This window comes from Dasypus novemcinctus, chromosome 5 (assembly GCF_030445035.2).
Source record: "Dasypus novemcinctus isolate mDasNov1 chromosome 5, mDasNov1.1.hap2, whole genome shotgun sequence".
Lineage (NCBI taxonomy): Eukaryota > Metazoa > Chordata > Mammalia > Cingulata > Dasypodidae > Dasypus > Dasypus novemcinctus.
Genome location: NC_080677.1, coordinates 14,148,030 through 14,160,975, shown reverse-complemented (window position 1 = coordinate 14,160,975; position 12,946 = coordinate 14,148,030). Strand labels below are relative to the sequence as shown.

At 43.2% G+C, this 12,946-nt stretch overlaps 1 pseudogene; it reads right to left on the bottom strand.

The window, feature by feature from the left end:
* Nucleotides 1-843: 843 nt before the first annotated feature.
* Nucleotides 844-2,559, bottom strand: LOC101426487 (phosphatidylinositol-3-phosphatase SAC1 pseudogene; annotated as a pseudogene).
* Nucleotides 2,560-12,946: the final 10,387 nt, after the last annotated feature.

Sequence of the window (12,946 nt, the reverse complement as noted above, 5' to 3'; positions counted from 1 at the left end):
ACTGTATAAGAGTGAAACTTCATGTAAAACATGGATATAGGTGATATTGTGTATATAAAACTGTTTTTTATAAAATATAATACAAATAGAGAGATGGAAAAAGAATAATAGCTATGTACAGCAGGAGAAGCATAGAGAAACTGAGAGGTGATGAGTTTTGTTTATTTGGTTGGTTGGTTTTTGTTTATTATTATTATTATTGGAATAATGAAAGTGCTCTAAGAATGACTAAAGTGATAAATGCACGACTATGTGATTACACCAAATACCATTGATTGTACACTTTGGATTTGGATTTATGCTTTATTAATATGTATCAATAAAACTGATTTGTTAAAAAAATAGAGAAATGGTTAAATAAGTAGTCAATAACCAACTCAAGGTAATTATATAGATTGTAACAATGGTAATAATGAAGAAATATAATGTTTCAATTTTCTGATTATGACCATATAAAAACATAAATGTGTGAGCACAGACATTAAAGGAATTTGCATAATAAAAAGTAAAAAATAAGCTAGATTTTTAATATATTTCTTATTCTGCAACTGGTGATTTAAATCAACAATGAATAAATTCCCTCCATTCTGGTGAGCTGAATTTAGGTTACATTTTAATTATAGAATAGCTTCAAATTATAAATGTAACCATCTCACTAATAAAGAGATCATCAGGGCAGTAATATCAGATCAATTGTAGGTCTTCACCAATACAAAGGGCACAGGTGTGCTTTTTGATAAAGACTTTAAAAAGACCTCTGGCTGATGTGGAAGCAGGTCAATAAAGACTCCAGTTCTGCAAAATGGAATCTTCCAAACAAAGCAGTTTTCCACAGACACAAATTCAGACAGTCTTTTCTTTCTGGACCAATCTGGGAGCATTGACAAAATCTTTGCCACTGTAAATGATAATAAGAGCTATTCCAATACTTGCAACTCCCCAGAAGAGTGCATAGTCCAGTGTTTTTGTCCATGTGTCACCAGCCATAAGCAAATAGATAATGCACATTGAAAATTCAGCAGCCATGATAATAGGCAAAGCCAGGAATTTCCAATCCCTTGGAACACTTAAAGGACTATGAGATTCTAATTCATTCGCTGAATAGTTCCCAAGAAATGAGTCTATGGAATCTTGTCAAAATCCATCAGAAAAGTCATTCTTGTAATACAACATGAATTCTAGCAACCCATTGTAAGTCCCTACTGAGTTCTCTGTCTGGCTCTGGTAAATCCAGTCTTCAAGGCACCAGTTCCTGCGCACAGTTTGGCACAAGAATTTGCATTGTCAGGCCATAAGTTTTACAAATTTTCTCAAATTGATTTTGTCCTTTGAGCTTTTGTCCCACATGTAAAACTCCTAGTCTCTAAGCTGGGCCTGAAGTGAATGATGAGCTGACAAACTCCGGGTCACATTGGTTCTGTCTAGTCAATCCTTGCAATTCCTGCAGAACACACCTTCCTGGATTGTCACCACCTTGCCAGCAGAGTCCACTGGAAAATAATGTAATTAACCTTGCATTTCTGCAACCTGATCCAATAAAATACTTATCCAAACCTATTTTGTATTTCTACATTCCTTATGGAATCAAAGACAATGTATCTGATCATTCCATTTCCTAAGGAAGACACATCATTTTGCAAATGTCTGTTCAAGTGCCTTCCCTGAACCCTTCTGGTTAACCAGATTGAATATGATTTGTTTTCCATAAATAATTAATTGTGAATCAAAATGCCTTTGGAAACCATCCATGTGATTAGCTACTCTTTGATCTGTGACCATGGTTTGTACTTGAGATTTGGTCTTTGGGACCAGAAAATTAGTATTGATACTCGGGTCTGGACAAGTAAAGCTCTGTTCCCATTGCAGTGTACAATTTGTTCTGTTTCCACAACATTAGTTGCATATCCTTCAGAATAATTTCCTCTTACATAATACTACACACCATCTCTGAAACTCCTTGAGATGAGAACCCACTCAAAGTATTTTCCATTAATAGAACTTAAGTGCATAGTAATAAAGCCATGCAGTGGTCGAAGAGCAAATCGATGGACCTCTGGCTGAGCAGAAAGTTCTCTTAGAAGACGAGAACTTCTAAGTCTCTTTCCAAGAGACTCATTTTTCGGAATTCTGGAGTAGTGTAGGACAGTTGCTTGAAAGTATGGGTCAAATCATAAGTTGTTGAAAAGTAAAACCCTTCTGTATTTAAGACATAGTTTATCATCACTAGGAAAGTTTTATTTTCTTGTAACTGAATATTTAATTAGTGCAACATTGTCTTTGTATAAGAAAGGACATCAAAATCTGTTGCTTTCCAGATTACATGATTAAAAATTTCACCAATTTTTGTCTTTTTGAAAGTGATCTGCCTCCAGATGGATTGTGCCCAATATACCAAATATTGGTCTTGTAACAGCTGAAGGAGAAACATCTTCCTTGACTCATGGACATGCACTCAATGGTGAGTAAATCATCCATTTCATCATCACAAGCTTCCACATGAAATTTTTCAGGTGTGATATGTGGCTTCAGCTGCTCATAGGTGGTCGCTGCCACTGCCATCCTACACCACTGCCTCCTCACTCCCCTCTCTACCTGCCCTGCCCCACATTGCCACTTCAGCTACCCCAGTATCTGTAGTTTATTTTTACTTAAACAATATGAATTTATTGATTTACATTTTTAAAATTTTATTTTATTTTATTATTAAAGAAGCTTTAGATTACACAAATGTTATGTCAAAAATATAGAGGAGTCACTTCCTGTTTCCTGTGAGTGCTGTGTCTGAGACTGGCATGATGAAGGCCTCGGTGGTTTCAGGGGGTCTCTTCCTCCTTCTTTGTTGGTTTGGAAATCTGGATCTGGGCTTGAACCTGCAGTGAATTCAGTGTGCCCTGGAAATTGGTTGGCAGCCAGAATGAAAAGAAGGCCATTTGTTAATGACATAGAAATTAGAATTGGAGGCACACATCTGGGAAATAACTGTTCTGCAATAAGGGTGCTGTTGTTTAACTACGAGTTTTCTTATCCTGTCACTAATTGTGTTATCAAGAAAATTGTATTTCAGGGAATGATATGATCATACTATCTGAAATCAATTATAGGCCAAGATTGGACACCACCTATGAATTTGAGGTGCTGTACTTTATCAAGAAGCTTATATTACCATCTATGAGGCCTTTTGGAATGAATGGATATGATGCCAGTACTTTGAGTGGCAGCTGTCCAGACAAAGCAGAAGAGCAACAACCATTAGTTGATCACCAAACAAAGTATGAACAACATTCCAATAATTACTGCATCAACAATGCCTGTTTCATTACTTCCTCTCTTCCCTAGACAAGAGAGTAGGTGGTACACACTCATCCAGGAACCAGTTTCAGTAATGGTGTTACTGTGTATGTCCAAAGATGCATTGCAGTATCTCTTATGTTACCTTCTGGAAGTTTGGATAGTTCATATCAATAATATAACAAACTTGTAAAAGAGGTAATTTTTAAATGTACTTGCCATTCTGTCTAACTTTGTATGTGAAGTCAGGTTCATAATAAATATACATAAATATGGGATTGCATTTACCCCATCCCTTCCCCCTCCCACACTTCTCCCCAATAAAAATATCTAATTAGTGTGGTACATTTGTTACAATTGATGAACACATATTGAAGCATTGCTACTAACCATGGTCTATAGTTTACCTTATGGTTTACACTTTGCATCACATAATTTTATAGGTTTTTTAAGTTTTTCTTTTTTGAGGTACTGGGGGCCAGAGATTGAACCCAGGACCTCATATGTGGGAAGCCAGCACTCAACCACTGCACATCAGCTTCCCTGAGTTTGTTTTATGTGTGTGTGTTTGTTTGTTTGTTTGTTTTGCTTGTTTTTTCAGGAGGCACTGGGAACTGAACCCAGGACCTCCCATGTGGGAGGTGGGCACTCAACTGCTTGAACCACATTCACTCCCAATTTTATAGGTTTTGACAAAATGTATAATGACCTGTATACATCATTGCAATGTCATGCAGAACAATTTCAATGCCCCAAAATGCTCCATGTTACACCTATTCTCCACTCTCCCTCCCCCCAGAACTTCTGGTGACCACTGTTTTTATATCAATGTTATAAGTTCTTCCATTTCTAGAATAATAATAAGTCTACTTTACTCCATAGTTGAATTCCCCTCTTACATTTGTTCATTCCCAAAACTTGAGGATTTGGGGATGGTGATGCCTACTCTGCTTCCAATTGAGAAGGGGCTTAGATCCCATGGGGCAGATGGATGGAACTGTCTTGCTTGCAGTTGAAGATATTTTCTGTTTTGGGGGGATAGGCATTGTCCATCATCATCCTTGTTTTATTTATCCTGGGCAAGTCCAATAAACTGGAGAGTATATGCTGGATGCAACTCTGCTGAGATTCAGGGCTCAATTGGCTTGTGAACAGCTAGATGTTTTAAGCCTCTGAGACACATATTTAGTAGGTATAGTGCTAATTATAGGTTCAAAAAAAGTAACATAACAGCCACTCTGATAAATTGGGGGAATAGGTTATCATATATTCCAAGGTAAGGCCCACTGACAGGGTGCCAAATTCCTGGGATTGTCTACCCTGCCTATAGTGTCTAGATATCTCTAGAGTACTCAGGAGCCCTCCTGCTTGAGGCACTGTTTACTGTGACAGTCAGTGAGACAGACCTGAGATACGCAAAAGTGTAAACCATGCAACAACATCCCTATTCAATTTAAATCTCTTAGCTATAAAACCTCATTTGTATTTCATATTTCCCCCTTTTGGTCAAGGTCTTTTTCCAAATGCATCACTGCGGTCACCCCTCGGGTTGAAGTGTGGCCCGGCGGGGGAGCGGCCGCGGTAGGCCTAATTCCAAGCCGCTGCCCCCATAATAGGGTGGCTGGTCGGACTCACCGCCACCCCTGAAGGAAGCTCGGCATGGGCGCAGAGTGCCCTCGGGTCTCCCCTTCTCGGCAGCCATGCTTCCGCGGCCGCCCCTCCTCCCGGATGGTGCCACACGATGCCTGTGGGGCGGCACCCTTCTTCTTTCTCCCTGCGCAGGCGCAGGGTGGAAAATTCCAGTCTGCCCTTTTCCCCTCCCCCGACAGCAGCCACAGCCAGGCGTGGGCGGAAAATTCCAGTCTGCCCTTTTCCCCTCCCCCGACAGCAGCAACAGCCAGGCGTGGGCGGGAAACTCAAGTCTGCCCTCCACCCCAGCAACAGCAGCCACCAATCCCTAAACCCTGCCCCTTCCCCCAGCAACAGCGACAGCCAATCCCTAACCACCACCCCTCCCCCGTCCAGTACCGCCCACTGACCTTTTGCCGGCAACCAATCAGAACAGGGCATGGCTTCGACCAATCAGCCTTCCCCAGCCCCTATAAAACTGTTGTCTCTCCCCAAGAAAGTTGGACTTGCGTGTTTACCTTGCCTCCGCGGTAGTTCTTCTGCCATGCGCCCTCCAGTCCTGAGAGCCCCCGACAAGGGCCTGGCCTCCCTTGTCCCCAGTTTGTTGCCTGCTTCTCCGGGCGACCCCTTCGTCACCTGCTTCTCCGGGCGACCCCTTCGTCGCCGGCTTCTCCGGGCGACCCCTTTGTTGCCGGCTTCGCCGGGCGACCCCATCAGCCGAACCGCGCAACCCCTTGTGAGACCGATCCCTCGTCTGCTGCCGGACCGACCCCTCGTCCCAAGTGGGACCGACCCTTCGTCCCAAGCGGGACCGACCCCTCGTCCAGAGCTGGACCGACCCCTCGTCCGCAGCCAGACCCCACCTCTACTGACCGAGCAAACCGTCGCAGTTGGCGCCCAACGTGGGGCAAGGCAACTCCACCACAGCCTCAATCCATAACCTGGCGAGCCCCCCCCTCCTCTCTTCTCACCTTGGGGCTTCTCTCGTGCAACATTGCTGCTACCTGAGCCTTGGCTACCTCATACGATCCACGGCGGTCTGGGAGAATCGCTGGATGGCTTTCTCCTTCCATGTCGGGGGCTTATACCGACCCGCTATGATTAAGAGGAGCCTTGGATTTCTCGGGAGCACGCGCTTGCACGTCTGAAGTAATCCTACCACAGCCCTACGCCCTCCTCTCTTCTCACCTTGGGACTTCTCTCGTGCAACATTGCTGCTACCTGAGCCTTGGCTACCTCATACGATCCATGGCAGTCTGGGAGAATCGCTGGATGGCTTTCTCCTTCCATGTCGGGGGCTTATACCGACCCGCTATGATTAAGAGGAGCCTTGGATTTCTCAGGAGCGCGCGCTTGCACGTCTGAAGTAATCCTACCATAGCCCTACGCTCTCCTCTCTTCTCACCCCTATCTTTTCACTCTGCATTGCTGCTCCTGAACCTTGGTGACCTCATATGATCCACGGCGGTCTGGGAGAATCGCTGGATGGCTTTCTCCTTCCATGTCGGGGGCTTATACCGACCCGCTATGATTAAGAGGCGCCAATAAAACTCTCAGGAGCGCGTGCCTGAGCACCTCCACCCCTGCCTTCACCTCTGCCTCCTCCCCTCCGCGCTTGCTCCCATTTGCCTTGCTCCACTGCTCGTCGTTCCGCCCTCCCCTCGTCGGGGCCTTCTCTTGGCCCACGACTACCGTCGGAGTCCCATCGGCTCCGACCCCTCGTCTCACCGCGCACCTCGGCTCCCTTCGTCGCGCTCTCAAGGTAAGGGCCCCTTTTCTTATCGGCTCCAAAAGGCCATTAGCAATGGGTAACATCCTATCTGCTAAGCAAGCCCCACAAGTTTGGGCCCTCGCCGGTCTCCTAGACACTCACCGGTGTAAGATCTCTTTCAAACAGCTTCAAGTATATTGGGACCTTCTTCTCCCCTTTAATTCGTGGCTTACCACGTGTCAGCTTTGGGACCCGGACACCTATACTTGCCTTATAGATAGGGTCACTTTTGCTGTGGAGCAGGAAGGTAAAAGATTCCCTCCTGGCTTATTACAGGCAACATGAAGTCCAGAAGAAATCTTGAAGGGTATAATCTATGATATGCTATATAAAAAAGGATTTAAAAGCAGCTATACCAAGAAAGTAAGAATTATGAGTCAACTGTAAATAAATTATATATTTCTGTTAATGTGTTGTAATTGTTCTGTGTTTGTCTGTCTGTTCATTCAATGTCAACATATATTGTGATACCTCCGGATGGTAAATATAAATTACTAGAAATCTTTAAAAGAGCTCTATTCAAATGGCCAAAAATTAAATAAGCGCTTATATTAATACTTAAGTTTATTATATTAATACATAAGTTTAAATGTTAATAAGATATCTACAATTAAAAAAAATTGTAAGTCTTAATTAACAAAATTAACTGTACATCTTCATAAAAAGTTGTTCTTGCCTAGATTAAAATGAATAACTTATTTTTCTTCACAGGATAATATAAAGAATGTAAAACTTATATGAATATTAAAAAGGTTAAAAGTTTGTAAAAATGCTAACGGAAATGTAATAAGTTTTGCAAAAAGACGTATTTTGTCCTAAAGTAAGATGGCTAATTTTTCATAAACTCTTGAAATTTAATTTGCATGCGGCAAGTGTAAAAGGTATTGTGATAACTTTACGTAAGGGAATGTGTTCTGTAAAGATAAAATTTATCTTCAATAGTTTACATTAAGGTATTAAATGGCTAATTCCAAAAGGTCATTCTTAAATATATATATATAAAACTAAATTGATGATAATAATAATAAAAGGTAATTTTATAACAGGAAAGATTAACAGCAACCAAGCTCCCCTGCCAACTTGCTTTTAGGAAACGGTTTCTAATATTGCATGCTACTAAGTATTTAAAGAAAAGTTATTCTTAAGGAAACAGAAGATGTTTTTGTCTTTGCAGCCATTGTCTATTTAGCAACACCCCTCGCTATCGGCCTAGCCACTGTTGCGCCGGACGATTGGAACCTTAAACAAAGACTCCTCCTCACTGTCATCTTCCTATCTATCATTACTATATTTACTGCCCTCATTCTCCTTCGTTTATAAAGCAGTCTCCTACAAACCACAAAGCTTCTGTCTTAAACATACCATTCTCAACCCTATCCTCTAAATGATCTTCTCACTTCCCCCACAGCCTTTAATACTTTATTTCTTCCTCATAACCTTTGCTTTCTTGATAATATTTTCCGCCATCTGTCTAGCTGCTACCGCCCCAGAAGATTGGAACCTTGACCAACGAATCCTACTCTCCATCGCCTTTCTGTTTATTATCCTCTTTTATGCTTTACTCCTTATCTTCCTCCCATAATGACTTCACCAAGCCTCCTCTTGTCCAAAACCGTCACCCTTCTTTTCCTCACACTCCCCATTGCACTCACCAACCCCAGCCATCAGCCTTTTAATTGGACAGTAAGCCTCCGGCAGGAAAAAGTAATCCTCTCCTACAATGTCTTCGCTGCCAAGGAGAGATCAACTACCTGCAACGCGCTGTCATCCTGGACTTTTAACAACAGATGGATCGTATAGCCGCCGAGATCAACAAGAATTGGACATTGGCCACCCCTGCCTGCAACGGCATAATACCGCCCCCCAAATTGTACATTTATATCCCTGTCATACTCACCTCCCTCTTCAGCCCCGCTTCCCTCATTGCTTACTGCCTCTTGGGCCCCGGCTACTTGTTGCTGCTGCCATCCTGGCCCTTATTTGAAAAGAAGGGGGAAATGCGGTCACCCCTCGGGCTGAAGTGTGGCCCGGCGGGGGAGCGGCCGCGGTAGGCCTAATTCCAAGCCACTGCCCCCATAATAGGGTGGCTGGTCGGACTCACTGCCACCCCTGAAGGAAGCTCGGCATGGGCGCAGAGTGCCCTCGGGTCTCCCCTTCTCGGCAGCCATGCTTCCGCGGCCGCCCCTCCTCCCGGATGGCACCACACGATGCCTGTGGGGCGGCACCCTTCTTCTTTCTCCCTGCGCAGGCGCAGGGTGGAAAATTCCAGTCTGCCCTTTTCCCCTCCCCCGACAGCAGCCACAGCCAGGCGTGGGTGGAAAATTCCAGTCTGCCCTTTTCCCCTCCCCCGACAGCAGCAACAGCCAGGCGTGGGCGGGAAACTCAAGTCTGCCCTCCACCCCAGCAACAGCAGCCACCAATCCCTAAACCCTGCCCCTTCCCCCAGCAACAGCGACAGCCAATCCCTAACCACCACCCCTCCCCCGTCCAGTACCGCCCACTGACCTTTTGCCGGCAACCAATCAGAACAGGGCATGGCTTTGACCAATCAGCCTTCCCCAGCCCCTATAAAACTGTTGCCTCTCCCCAAGAAAGTTGGACTTGCGTGTTTACCTTGTCTCCGCGGTAGTTCTTCTGCCGTGCGCCCTCCAGTCCTGAGAGCCCCCGACAAGGGCCTGGCCTCCCTTGTCCCCAGTTTGTCGCCTGCTTCTCCGGGCGACCCCTTCATCGCCTGCTTCTCCGGGCGACCCCTTTGTTGCCGGCTTCGCCGGGCGATCCCGTCAGCCGAACCGCGCAACCCCTTGTGAGACCGATCCCTCGTCTGCTGCCAGACCGACCCCTCGTCCCAAGTGGGACCGACCCTTCGTCCCAAGCGGGACCGACCCCTCGTCCAGAGCTGGACCGACCCCTCGTCCGCAGCCAGACCCCACCTCTACCGACCGAGCAAACCATCGCACATCACTAGTTGGCACTTGGTAATAATCCCTCAGTGCCAGGGAGGCTCATACCCAGAGTCATGTCCCACATTGGCAGAAAGGTAGTGAGTTTATATGCTGAGTTTGGCTTAGAGAGGCCATATTTATGCAACAGTGAGATTATCAGGAGCTACCTCTTAGGTAATATATAATACTAGTTTAAGCTTCAATTTCACAAGAACAAGGTTCATAAGAAGAAGCATCGATGTCATTGGCCTGGCATATTGTTCTGTCCTCCTTTGCTTGGCATTACCCATGTACTCTAGAGATTTTTGCCACTCTATTAGAGAATGTAGCAGGACTTCCCAGATGTGAATCAAATATTATTTCAGTAATTGTGTGGGTCTCCACCCACTGAGACAACATTCCATGAGCCCTTGAACACATTCATATTTCATAAAGGCACGCTCCAGGTGCACATCTCCCTACACATCCCCCTAACACTGACACTTCACATTAGTGGTCCTCCTATGCCACAGTTGTGACCCTTCTGCAATCCAACACTTCCCCAGAAACAAAGCAAAAATATAAGTAAATAAAAATAAAAACCAAAAAACAAATAAAATACAAAAAAATTTTTACTGTTTGTCACTGTAAGAGCTGTTATCTTTAATGTACAGTGACAATTAGTACAGTGTCTTATTTTTTCACTTTATTTTCAAAGAAGCTTTAGGTTACAGAAACATCACATAAAAAATATTGGGGATTCCCGTATACCTCACCACTCCCCCATGCTACTCTTCCCTATTAATAACATGTTACATGTGTGTGGTACACTTCTTACAATTGATGAACAAATATTGAAATATTGCTACTAACCATGTCCACGGTTTACATTTTGTACCATACATTTTAATAGGTTTGACAAAATGTGTAATGACCTGTATCCATCATTGCAAGATCATACAGAACAATTCCAATGCCCTATGTTCCATCTATTCTTCCCACCCCTCCCCTTGGTAACTATGGTAACCATTAAGTTTCAATTTTTAAAGAATAAGTTTCATAATTACATACACTAATAGTGAGGGCTTGACATATTGCTCCGTTTTCTTTTACCAGGCACTACTTATGTTCTCAAGAGATTCTTGTCCCTCAAATTGAGAACATAGTGGGATTCCCTGGGATGGGAGTTTAAAATTTTCTTTTTTGTATGTTTGGGTCTCCACCCACTGAGATAACATCCTATGACAAGATGAACACATTTATATTCCACAGACACATGACCCAGGTGCACCATATTCCACGTATCCCCCCTCCCCAACATCCTGCTCTAGTAACCCTCCCTGCCATATTCCCACCATAGTAGTTTTAACCAGAGACCTAGAAATCCCCAGAGTTCACCTGTTCTTTCCTCCAGCCCTCCCTCCAGTTCCCTGGACAGTCCAACCCAACCACCCCCCTAACTCACCCTCATATTCCAGCACTGTCAATCTACTCACATCCTTGCACCACTATCACCCCCATCCACTGCCAAACCACTCCTTTCCACCTTACTGTAGGTTTTGCCCATATTGAGCATTGTTTCACCACTCTCTACTCCCTTTCAGTCTCCTGACAACCTATCTTCCAGACTCTAGATCTATGATTCAATTTTCTTAGGTCATATCAATGATGTCATGTAATATTTGTCCTTCCATGACTGACTTACTTCACTCAAAATAAGATCTTCAGGTTTCATCCATGTTGTTCCATGTGTCAATAATTAATTCCTTCTTAGAGCTGAGTAATATTCCATTGTATGAATATACCACAATTTGCTAGTCCATTTCTCTGTTGATGGACACTTGGGTTGCTTCCAAATTTGGCAATAGTGAAAAATGCTGCTATGAACATTGGTGTGCATATATATATGTTCATGTCCCTGCTTTCAATTCTTCTGGGTATATACCCAGCAGTGGAATTGCCAGACCATATGACAGTTCTATAGTTATCTTCTTGGGGAACTGCCAAACCATCCTCCACAATAACTGCACCATTCTACATTCCCACTAGCAGTAGATGAGTGTTCACTTACCTCCACATCCTCTCCACTTGTAGTTCTTTGTTTTCTTAATAGCCACCAGTTTCATAGGTGTAAGATAATGTCTCACTGTAGTTTTTTTTTATTTTGTCCATTTAATAAGTGAAAGTATAAGCAATAATTAAAAAGAAAAAAGAAAACGCATAAAAACATACATTTCTTAGTTAAATGTACTGGTTATGTACTTTTTTTTTTACTCATACAATATGTTACACACTATATTTGGCGCATAGTAATGCGATCATATATTACTTGTACTTTTGTGTCTGGCTTACTTCACTCAACACAATGTCTTCCAGGTTCATCCAAGTTGTCATATGCTTTGCAACTTCGTTTCTTCTTACAGCTGTATAATATTCCATCATGTGAATATACCACAGTTTGTTTATCCACTCATCCATTGATGGATACCTGTGTTGTTTCCAATTTGTGGCAATCATGAGTAATGCTGCTATGAACATTGGTGTGCAGATGTCTGCTCATGTCACTGCTCTCAGTTCTTCTGGGTATATACCCAGTAGTGGTATTGCAGGGTATGTGGCAAGTCTATATTCAACTTACTTAGGAACTTCCAAACAGTGTCCCACAGTAGCTGTACCATTCTGCATTTCCACCAACAGTGAATAAGTAACTGTAAAGTAACATTTAAAAGATTTATTTGAAGATTATTTCTAATTAATCTAATTTGCACTGTGGCCATGCAGTTTTGCATAAGAATTTCATTCCTTGTAATCATTAGCTTATATCCAAAAGGTCTCCAGTGCTTTAAAACACAGTTTATAACATTTTCCTTTACTTCAGAGCTTTGCTTATTTCCCATTTTGACTTTGGCAGATTTTGGATGAGCAAGACTAATTTCAGTATTTACTCACTGAGGTCACTGAAGTCTCAGAGAAAGTGGCTTCTCTCATGAATTGCTGCTTTTAGAAATCATAATATTTGAGATGAGAGGCCCACCTCAAAAGATAAAAAGACTCCAGCAGCAACTGGACTGGAAGAGTGGACATTCAACCCTTAGGGTCAAGAATTCCACCAGACAATTTAGCAATTTAGCCCACAGTTGGAGTCATGAGAGAGAGCAGAGTTATTGGCACCAGTGGAAGTACAGGAGATAGGAGTGTCTTAATTTTGCTTCCCCCTGAGCCATGGTGGGTATAAGTTGTCATGAAATAACTATAAGCAAAGGTAAGTGGTGAGGCTACCCCTGAAATAGCCATAAACAAAGACAAACTCAGTTTATAATTACCAACACAATAGCTG